The 11,930-nt window shown below is 36.5% G+C and overlaps 1 protein-coding gene across 1 annotated transcript in view; it reads left to right on the forward strand.

Moving 5' to 3' along the window:
- The window catches only part of THSD7B (thrombospondin type 1 domain containing 7B), a 725,201-nt gene that overhangs the window by 665,623 nt on the left and 47,648 nt on the right, over window positions 1-11,930 (forward strand). The gene's annotated exons all lie outside the window — the stretch shown is intronic.

Consider the following 11,930-nt stretch of genomic DNA (forward strand, 5'->3'; position numbering starts at 1 on the left):
TGGAAGTCTCCAATGTCCACTAGACCTCAGGGCATGGTCTTTCATTGTTTGAAAATAAGTTTCTTTGTGTTTTGAATATATCAGTTATACCAAATAGCTGTCAAAGTCCTTTACTAATTCAAGAAAGTCCAGTGCAAAAGAGGGGGAAAAGCTTTGTTTTTTAAAAAGCAGGTGGTTGTCTGTAGATACCTTATCACTAAACAGAACATATCTGGGAATCTAGACCTTGGAAGAATTGGCTTCTAGTTCACTTTAAGTATTTGCTTAATGACAAGGAATGACTTGACCAATGGAAAAGAGAAGAAACAGAGAAGCTGTAGCATCATCAAGAACAAAAGACACAAAGTCAATGAAATGTTATGTTTCAAGTACATAATTCTATTTTACAGCTGTCAAAATTTATAAAAGAGAAATATTCTGCTCATGGAGTTTTTGAATTAAGACCTACAAAGAGTACATGGTTGTGTCAGTTCCAATTTAATTACTTTAAATTGGGACTATACTGTTGAGTGGTGAGAGATTGAATTATTGGAATTGTAAACAGAGTATCTAGAGGTATATACTTCATTTTTTATATATATAACATTGTTATTTAGATCACTATACCTAGGGGTTCCTGAGGAAAATAAATGATAAAACATGAAAACCCTTGGTGATTTAGCATGGAACTCCCTCTTCTTATATCCCTCACTCCCTCTCATCCCTATTCCTGTCACCTCTTTCTCCCCCTCTTTTTTTCCCTTTTCTTCTTCATCTCAGTCTCCAACCTGTATGCATGTATATTTTTATAAAGAAGCCAGAAAGGCTCAGAATATTATTTTTGTCTTAATACAAGTAGATTCCAAATGAGACCAATGACCTAGAGTCTGCCAGATGGTACATTCTCTGGTCAGTAGCCAAATATGCTAAGAGATCCTCAGAACTTTGAAATATATCACTCTGCTACATCTGACAAATCTAGAATATGGGATCAGGAATAAAAGAGGAGTTTCTTTTTCATGCATTAGCAAAATTTCATCAAAGACAGTAGGTTCTTTATCTTTCAGGACACAAACAACTTTGTTAGTCTACATGTTTTGGCATGTGTTCCAGAACTATTCACTAATACAAGGAATCAAGTATTTACAGGATAGCTAGTGAACATTTACATTGGCTTCTACAGTAAGTTAGGATATGAGCATTTATTAGACAGTTATAACTGTTCAAAACCCACTAGAGATGCATTCACTTTAGTTTAAGGGTTGCACATTTCCCTATAAATGGCTTGTTGTGAATAATGTAAATGTGCGTCCCTGAGAATAAATTAAATACATTTCCTGCTATTGGTAATGTGTTAGAATAGTTGTGTCATAAATCACTTGAGCAGCATTTATAGATTACTATACTCTATCTAGGCCAAGCTTGTAAATATCTGTGTAATTCATAATTCAATGATTTGCAACCCACTAAAGAAAACCTTAGAGATTTTTCTCTTGTTTTTTCCCCCTCCTCTCATATGATAGCAACAAACATTTACCTCAAAGATATTCATTTTGAATGCTTTTATAAAGCTTTACTTTTTAATAGAAGCTAGATTTAATGTATAACAAGAAGAATCAACCAGAAGCCTATGGAGTGACTCTCACTGCTCCTGTAGGTGGGTCTTCACTCACATATCCTCTTCCCCTTTCCCTACCAAGCTTTCCTTTCCTGGAAGCCTCAGGAATTCTCTGCAGGCTTGTAGCCCCATGGAGTGACAATTTTCCAATGCCTTGAGTCTTCCTTTGTGCTCTATTTTCCTCCAGCTTCCTTTCTCCTTCCTCCTCCTTCTCCTACTTCTCCCTTACACACACACCCACAATCATGTAGGAACCAAGCAGACACATTTTATCTACTCCTATCTCCACCAATTTTATCATTTAGGATACATCAGAAGCAAAACGGGCATTCAGCTTTGGAAACAATATATAGACCATTGGTTTCAGTGTACCCTTGGAATCACTCTTCTAAGTAAAAGCAAATTCAAAACAAAGAAACAAATAAAAACAAACCATTGTTTCTCTATGTTAGCATTCTGTATGTAATTATATTGCATACGCTTATAGAATAGCATGATTAGCCCCCTTTAATTAGTGAGGAAAGTGAAAGGTTTAGGAGATTCATATCTGAGGTTGCAGGATCCGAGATTTGAAATTGAGCCTAGGGGATCCCTCAGTGGCTCAGCGGTTTAGCACCTGCCTTCAGCCCAGGGCGTGATCCTGGAGTCCTGGGATCGAGCCCTGCATCAGGCTCCCTGCATGGAGCCTGCTTCTATCTCTATGTCTCTGCCTCTCTCTGTGTCTCTCATGAATAAATAAATAAATAAAATCTTTTAAAAAAATGAAATTGAGCCTAATTCAAAAACCAGCATCTGTATTCTTTCAGCTTGGCCTATTTCTCTGTAACTATGGCAAGAGGTTCTTATCTTAACACTGGTCATGTCTGTTGAATAGAATGCTCCGGAACTTTGCCTCTGTGAACTGTGTTTGAGTTTCCAAAGTTACTAAGCAGCCTGTCCCCACCCCCAACACACACATTTACCTAAATTGCTTTCTTTTGCCTCTTTCTTATTGCATTGGACTTCTAACCTAAGAAAACACCATGCTGCTTGGAATACACTCCAAATTATCCTTTGTACATCTAAGTTTATGTCAATAGGGAGTTGAGAAACCTCACAATGGGGAATTCTGTTTATGCAGCTCCTCTCCTGTGCACCTACTGTCCCCAAAGACTCTGTGTTGGCAGTCATTAGCCCTCCTCATGCTCACTGACTCACATTCTAGAGTCTGACTGTCATCTATTTTGTGCTCCACCAATTTTCAATTTGTTTCTGGTGGCACTTGATTGACTGGCTCCAACCTTTGGGTAATTGGTGATGAGCTGGAACTTGATGCCTCTTAGTTTTCATCTAGATGATGTTTTGCTGAATCAACTGCTGCCTTGTGGCACAGTCCAGCATGAACCCCTCCCCTCACCAAGTACCCTGTGTGTTTGTAAAGTGCTTTTTGTTCTTCAGAGTACTCTTAAACTTACTTTATTGTCTTCATTGTGAATTATGTGGGGTAAATCAGTGAGTGAAGAAACAGACATAGAGAAATGACTTTTATTTCTAGAGGCAATGGCCTTAGTTTGCCAGGGCAGCAGGCTTCTCTTAATGCCTCTTTTGTAACCACAGTGTGCTAAAATCGGTTCTCAAAATCTTTCTATTTAGGATAGTTTTGACATAGGAACATCCACATCTTTGAACAGTGTACTTGGAAGATTTCAATCATCCATATAATGTAGAATGGGGCATGAAGACTAATTAGCCACTATTATAACTCTTCTTGCTATTGAATTAATATTGGTAAAACATTATTTATAGAGTGGGTATATAAAGTATTTGATGTAATTATTGATATACAAGAAGATAACAAAAGGGGGTATCAAGAATTTGGTTTCTGTTCTTTGTATTATACTGTGTCTATGACAGGTTGTTGACACTATTTGAAGCTCAATTTATCAATCTATAAAAGTGAGGATAATAATTACTCTTTAGAATATCAAATATGATTTTATGGGGATTAAAAGTATATAAAAAAATTAATAATATTAAAGATTTTAAGAGTGAGAGCCCAAATTTACTCGTAATATTTCCAATTGCTCACAGCTTTCTACAAGTAAGTAGTTTTCTCTAAGAGGTAACTGTAACTTTTCTTGTAATGAAAAGAACAACTATTTCAACTTTTTAAAATAGTGAAATGTAAAATTTAGTTTTTTGAAATGACTCAATTGCTCTCTTTGATCTATGTAGGAGCTGTCTTTACTGTCAATGATATTTCATTATTATGATGGCTATTATTAAAACTTTAGTATTAAAGTAGTGTGAATTAATGGTTTTGAACTTAGGTTTGTGATCTATATTCCATTTCACTTGGATTTCGATTTCATCCCAAATGTAGGTTTCATGTCTAAGTAGAAAAGGCCAGGTTTTCACTTTGAATTTTAAACATGTGTTTACAGTATGTGAAGGTTACCCTACAAATCCTTCTTTGTATCATTTCAATCCCCCAAGTTGGTAAAATGGAAAAAAAAATGTGAAAATATATCTACCCCTATGGTAGATATAGTTTCAGCACTGATTGCCAGGGAAACTCTCCATAAAATGGCATGTCCGATCAGCTATAATGGACTGTCTCTTGGTGATGTTTCTATACACTTCAGATTTTTTAGAATTTATGTGTTCTCCAAATCTTAAGGTCCTTTCCCTGTTGATTATAATATTCATATCACCTTTAAAAGTATCTGTGAATAATTAGAAGTGAACTATATTTTCTTAAAGGGTATAATATGTTTGGCTAGATTAGATTTATCCTATCTCACTAGTATTCCTTAGTTCTTCATATTTATCTGTAGGGTTGTTGAAGTTTTAAAATAGTACACTTATTACGTGGTAGTAAAAGAAAAAATGGTAATTCTGAAATGGCAGATAAAAATACTATGAGATTTTTTTTTTTTACCTTCAAATTAGTTTATAATTTCAGATTGTATAGAGACCAACTTCCTACCCCCTCACCCCCAGGTTTTTTTTTTTTTTCCAGTTTTAGAAGACCCTCAGATAAAATGGGCTTTCTCAATTTGGTTGCATGTCTTATTTTCTAGACAGTAAATTCCATGTTGAAAGGCAAATGTTAGGTACACAGCAGTGTTGAGTAAACATTTGCAGAGAATAAGTTTGAAGTTTAGAAACAGCCTAGATACATTTGTATTCTCTTCTCTCCCTGTCTCTCTTCTTAACACTGACACTTTGAGAAAGTTATTTAACTAGAATAAATCAGGAAAATTAAAATAATCGTGCACAACTTAGAAGTTATAGTAAGGATTAATACATGTAAATCATTTAGCACAGTACCTAGCACAAAGTATATGTGTACAAAAATAAATTGCAAATATTATGCATTAGACCAATATTAAGTGGCCCTGTGTGATGAATGCTATGTTAGACCTTGGGATATAATGATGAACAGCACTTGTCCTCAAGTAACCTGCAGTCTAATGAGGAATACAGAAAATGTCTAGTCCATTTCAACAGAGTAGCAGCTGTTAAAAGAGAAAAAGCAAAGGTTGTCATGTCAGCATATATTGGCACATTATCTAACACCTGGGAGGAGCCCTGAAGTTTTCTAGGCAGAAAATAGACATATGGAAACCTCGGAGATGAGTAAGGGTTAGATAGGCAAAGTAGAGTAGATGATGGAGGGAGGAAATAGAAGACTCAATGTGAGCAAGAGCCCAGAGCAAAGGTATGACTGGAAAAAAATGAGCCCAGATCAGCTTCCCATGAGAGCACCTTCTGTGTTGTAAGCCCCATGTATAGAACTTAATAGCACTTTTCTTCTGCTGGCAGATCAAGTGGTTTTGGCTAACTGATAATCAGATTCTCCTAAGAGGAAAGGAGCCCAAGGATCTTGTGTGGGAGAAGACAGACAAAAGTGAAGAGTGAAGAATCCTAGACACGTTCTAGGGTGCATTATTTAGTCCCTTTTCTTTGGTTTATGGTGGGGACTGGGAATGGATGGTGATGCAAACATTAAAACAAATATCGCAGAATTGACTCTCTCTTAGTCTTCTGAGATCTGAAAAGGGGCTCTGCACTGCTGCACTGATGGCAGACACCACACTCTGTGCTGAGATTCTCATTGCCTGCACCTTCCTGGAGCCCATCACATACCTGGAATTGCACTGCAGTTAATTGCTTATGTTGGTTTGGCTTTTTATTTGGTTCTTGGACGGTTGGGGCTTAGAATGAAGAAAGAAAAGAGTCATATGGAAAAATAAGAGAAGGAAAGGAGAAAAAAGAAAAAGACAGGTAGAGAGAATGACATTGAGATTGAGTTTGTGTGCCCTCAATTCAAAAAGCAGTTGTTACCTAGGGATCCTCTAGGTGGCATATAATGTTATGACTGTATGTATGTATGTATGTATGTATGTATGTATGTATGTATGTATACCTTCATACCTGGGTAGCTCAGTCAGTTAAACATCTGACTCTTGATTTTGGCTCAGGTCATGGTCGCAGGGTTGTGAGATCGACCCCCGTAACAGACTCCATGGATCCTGCTTAAGTCTGTCTTTCTCTCTCCCTCTCCCTATCTAATATATAGATAGAAATAGATATATATCCCTTTTTCTCTCTCTCCCATATATATATATCTATATATATATTACACACACATATTATATATAGATATTATATATCTTTCTAATATATATGATATATATTTATGTATAGATATATGCTATTTATAAAATATGTATATTTTATAAATATATGCTATGTATAATACATTTTATAAATATTATAATATTATATAATATATATTATATATATATATATATATATATATATATATACCATTCAGTATGCATTCCCTAAGTATAGGGTATTCTCTAACATAATCATAATATAGTTAATAAGTTCAGGAAATATATTACCAGCAGTACTTGCAGTTAATCTGTGGGTCAGATTTCCAAGTTCTCATTGGTCCCAATAATGTCCTTTCTAACATTTATAGCCCTTTGATTTTAGTATATGTGCTGCCAATGAGAGCACTATAGCCCTATGATTACAAAACCCAGACCATACTGCATTTAATCTTTATATACCTTTGGTCTCTTTAATCTTTTCCTTTCATGATTTTTACATTTTTGAAGCATGTAGGCCATTATTTTGAGTTGTGTTTGGTCATTCTTCTTTCTTCATTCCCAAGCCCAATAATAATATAAACAGGTAACACCATTTCTACATAGAAATGGTGATTGGATAGGCCATACATACATCATTCATTTGTTCCAGGGCCTCTGATTGGGTTATAACTTTGTACCTTCACTATTCCTTAGTATTGTAAAATATCAACCAGAAGGACTATGTGGGGATGTCCCTGACTATTATAAAATCTTCACCCAAACATCCTAGCTAAGCAAAAATCTCCAGATATTTATGGGTCATCCTAACTTCCTCCAGCAATAGGCCAGCAAAGCTTTACCAGGAACATTATTTCATGCTGATGATATGATAGCTTTTGCCCCTGCTCTTGTCAGTTTCATTACACTGAGACGTGTGGTCTCCTCTTTCCAATTAACTCTCTAAATACGATGCAACAGCCCCTAGACTTTGAGCATCTTTCATGAACCGTGGTCTCCTCAAAGGCAGCAAGGCTTATTCACTGTCCTGTCCTTAGCTTGACTCATTCTTCAGCCTGGCTTCTCTTGCTCTTCGATTAGTTTATAAGCCATAGTTCCTTGTGTCTGTTCTCTCTCTCTCCTTTTCCATCTCTAATTACCATTGTCCATACTAAAATCTTCCCAGGTTTGGGATCCCTGGGTGGCGCAGCGGTTTGGCGCCTGCCTTTGGCCCAGGGCGTGATCCTGGAGACCCGGGATCGAATCCCACATCGGGCTCCCGGTGCATGGAGTCTGCTTCTCCCTCTGCCTGTGTCTCTGCCTCTCTCTCTCTCTCTGTGACTCTCATAAATAAATAAAAATTAAAAAAAAAATAAATAAAATCTTCCCAGGTTAAAATAAATAGCAGTCACAATAATCACAGTCACAGAACAGTTCTCTGGTGCACTGTTTTACCCACTGTCCCCACCTCAACATACTAGACAAGTACTGCTATTTTACACATAGAACAGCTGAAAATACTGAAGAACAAATTAGCCCCCCTCAATTAAAATCTTGTCTTGAGCACCTACTATGAAATTGTTCTATTTCTTGAACTTCAATTTCATCATCTGTAAAAACGAGGATATTAGAAGTATACCTATATCAGTAGAAGTTGAAGGGCTTTATGCAGTAATCCCCATGTAATGTCAATGTTCATATTCTAAAATGTTACCTATTGCTATTTAGGTTTTAAGACAGCATCCAGAATATGATTTCAGTATCCACTGTTATCCCTTTAATCCCTCAAAAGACAAATAGAAGCTGTAAGAGGCTATTCTGCTATACATAGGATTAAATGCCTTGTTAGACTCCTCAAATCTGGAGTAAAGTATAGGAAGAAACAGAGCCTGCGTGTGTAGGGCCCAGGAATCCACCCTCTGTCCCTTCTGACTGACCAGTAACTTTAGTTTATGGTATTTTAATTTCTGATCATATTCGCTATGACATCATAGTAAGTATTCTTTTTTGTATGAAACTCTTATTATCTGTATGAAGTACATTGATGAGTTCTTTGCACTTGCAAAATCCACAACTCTTTTTTAAGAATTCAGAATGCTTATGTTTGTTAATCTCATTAAACTCATTAAGTATCCTAAAGCCACCTCAGTAGGCAGAGGTTTGAAACGTATATCATTATTTCAAATGATAAACTTCAGGGGTTCATACTGATGACCTATAGGAGTTCTTTTAAATTCTACATTATAGGGATCCCTGGGTGGTGCAGCGGTTTGGCGCCTGCCTTTGGCCCAGGGCGCGATCCTGGAGACCCGGGATCGAATCCCACGTCAGGCTCCCGGTGCATGGAGCCTGCTTCTCCCTCTGCCTGTGTCTCTGCCTCTCTCTCTCTCTCTGTGACTATCCTAAATAAATAAATAAAATATTAAAAAAAAAAAAATTCTACATTATATCTATATCTCCTTTTTTCTATACTAAGAATCACTTTTTCCAGGACACTGGATTTAAAAGAAACAGAATCTATCATAATTACACATTTTCTTTTTTCCATGTAACACAGAAAACATTCTCAGTATAACAATACTTCTACCACGAACATGAATACTTTAAAAAGTTAATTTTTTTCATTGACTCTTATTATTTATATCTGAATTTTATCTATTTCTTCATATAGATTCTGCATGTAAAGTTGGCTCACCACATGTCTTTGCATTAATGTCTTCCCAGTCCTTTTGGATGTCTAAAACTCAGTAACCAGTAAATTCCTATGGAAAGACTCCTGGAAACATCATTCCTTGAGTTCTTGCATACTGTCAACAGTTTATGCATGGTCTTTTAATTGAAAGTCAGCTTTGCTGAATATAAAATCCTTGGGTGATGTTTGTTTTCTTTATATATTTTTATAATAACTCTTAATTTTTTATGGTATTAAGGTTTCTTGTCCAAAAGTCTAATGGCCAATCTTTTTTTTATCCTTTGTAAACCATCCTGGTATCTTGCCCAGATACAGAATCTTTTCTTCTTCTTTTTTTAAAGCTTAATACTTTTACTAGGGTATGTCTCAGTGAGTCTGAAGTGCCCTTTCAATAAGTAGTTTTGAGTCTTTCCTATTTTCAAAGATTTTTAAATCTTTTTTTCAGTTCTGTTCTCTTGCTTAGGTTTTCTTCTTCATAAAATCTTATGTGCAGGGATCCCTGGGTAGCGCAGTGGTTTGGCGCCTGCCTTTGGCCCAGGGCGCGATCCCGGAGACCCGGGATTGAATCCCACGTCGGGCTCCCGGTGCATGGAGCCTGCTTCTCCCTCTGCCTATGTTTCTGCCTCTCTCTCTCTCTCTCTCTCTATCATAAATTAAAAAAAAAAAAAATCTTATGTGCATGTGGCATCTGTTTTGACTGACTTTTCTCTTTGCTAGTTTTTCTCAAAAACTGTTCTCTCTTGTTAAATTTTTTTTATTTCATTTTTTCTTTTTGTTTTTCTTGAACAAAAACAATTTGTATATTTTTATTCTTGTATTTCTCCTAGTTTTATCTTTATTTCTGAAAATGACGTTTCTTTTATTTCTATTTACTGAGCTGAGTTCTATCACTAAAAGTCTATGTTTTTCCAATTCTTATTTATGATCTCTCTTATCTTGTTCCATTTTCTAAATTCTGATTTGTTCACTTTGAAATAGCGGCTTTCATCCACTTTTTTATGCATGTCTTTCTACTATAGTTTTTTTTGGGGGGGATTATATTTTGACCTTTATTATCTTTTATCATAATACTGTTGTTTGGGATTTGAATTTGATAATTTTCTTTGCCTTTTTTTTTTTTTTTTTAGAAACCTGGGGAAAGAAAGGGAGAAAGGAGAGAAAGGGGGACAGGGAGAAGGAGAATCTTAAGCAGGCTCCATGCCCATTGCAGAGCCTGACTGAGATGGGGCTCAATTTTTTGACCCTGAGATCATGACCTAAGCCAAAATCCAGAGTGAGTCACCTAATCAACTGAACCACCTAGGCACCCTATTTTTTGTGTGTAAAATAAATGTTTTAAACTTTTAGGAGGGGGTGTATTTAAGGATTGTTTTTCCCTAATGTCATTTTCGTGGTCCAGGGCTTATTCATTCTTTCCCTCTTTTTTTTTTTTTTTTTTAAACATTTTATTTATTTATTTAGGATAGTCACAGAGAGAGAGAGAGAGAGGCAGAGACACAGGCAGAGGGAGAACCAGGCTCCATGCACCGGGAGCCTGACGTGGGATTCGATCCCGGGTCTCCAGGATCGCGCCCTGGGCCAAAGGCAGGCGCCAAACCTCTGCGCCACCCAGGGATCCCTCTTTCCCTCTTTTGTTTTTAGTGTTCAGAACTATAGCAACTTACTTTGTACTGTTTACTGGATCTTGTTTCCTTCCCCATTCATGTACTGGTCCTTCCTTTTCCTTCATTGCTAGTTTCCCTGTTTGACTCAATTTAGGACTCTTCTCAACCACTTATTTCAACTGTCTGGAAAAGGACAGTTGTTAATTTTGGTTGTTAATGTTAAGAGTTCATTCAACTCATACTGCATCAACACCCAAAACCTCTCCATGGACTCCTTATAGTCAGTCACCTGCTCTTAGAGTATACAAAATCCTCCTATACTCAAGTTTAATTTTATGGGTGCAAGGGAGTCACTTGAGGCTCTCAGGTGGATATCTGATTTAATTTTGACAGATGAAGGAATGCCTGGGTGGCTCAGTGGTTGAGTGTTTGCCTTTGGCTCATGGTGTGATCCCAGGGTTTTGGGATTGAGTCCCGCATCAGGCTCCCTACAGGGAGCCTACTTCTCCCTCTGCCTATGTCTCTGCCTCTCTCTCTGTGTCTCTCATGAATAAATAAATAAAATCTTTTTTAAAAAATAATTTTTACAGATGAATACAAATATTCAGGTCAGGCTCAAGGGTAAAGGCCATATTGCTAGAGAGAACAAAGGTATGAAAACACAATGTCATAAGGAAAGATTGAACTTTAAGATAAGTGCTGGATTTCAAAGGTAATAAGCTAGAAAATCCAGTCTCATAAAGGGGGCTTGTTTACCAGAGATTAACTGGTTCTTATTGGTCATCTTTTTCCCTAGCAAATAAACTTTAGCTACATAACCTTGATCTTTATAATAAAACTGGTCTAAAGTAGACTTTGGGTTAGTTATCCGCACATCACTTTCTCTCTTCATTTAGGAAATTGACAATATGTCTTTATATCAATACTCTAGAGGAGAGGAGATCCAGGTTTGTATTTGAGGAATCTTGATCCAATAAAGAAATCATCCAGACATAAGCATCCTTTACCATTCATTTTTATTTAGCCCCACTCCTTCCTTGTGACAAATTCATTACTTTATGAACTTCCTATAAATAGCTAATAGAAAGAAATAAGGAGAAAACATTAACCTATCAGTCATTAGCAGTGGTAGGGCATTTTTTTTAAGTGGAACATAAAAATATTGCCTAAGATTAGGTTGGATTGTGTTTGTGGATTCCAGCCACCCACACTTTCCCCTATCTATTTCTATAGAGAGAAAATTAGTAAAGAGGTTAGCTGCGGTGTTGGTTTTCAATATATTAATTTCTAGAAAATAACTACCAATGTCTACATGACTATGAACAATGGGTTATGCTCAACTGAATATTTTAAAACCATATCCAGCAGAATTGGAGACTGATAGACTGAGGTCTGAGTGAGGAAATTCTTAAATGTCAAATTACACCTATGTCCCTATACCCTCTTCTCCCTCA

The sequence above is a fragment of the Canis lupus genome, chromosome 19 (assembly GCF_011100685.1).
Source record: "Canis lupus familiaris isolate Mischka breed German Shepherd chromosome 19, alternate assembly UU_Cfam_GSD_1.0, whole genome shotgun sequence".
NCBI lineage: Eukaryota > Metazoa > Chordata > Mammalia > Carnivora > Canidae > Canis > Canis lupus.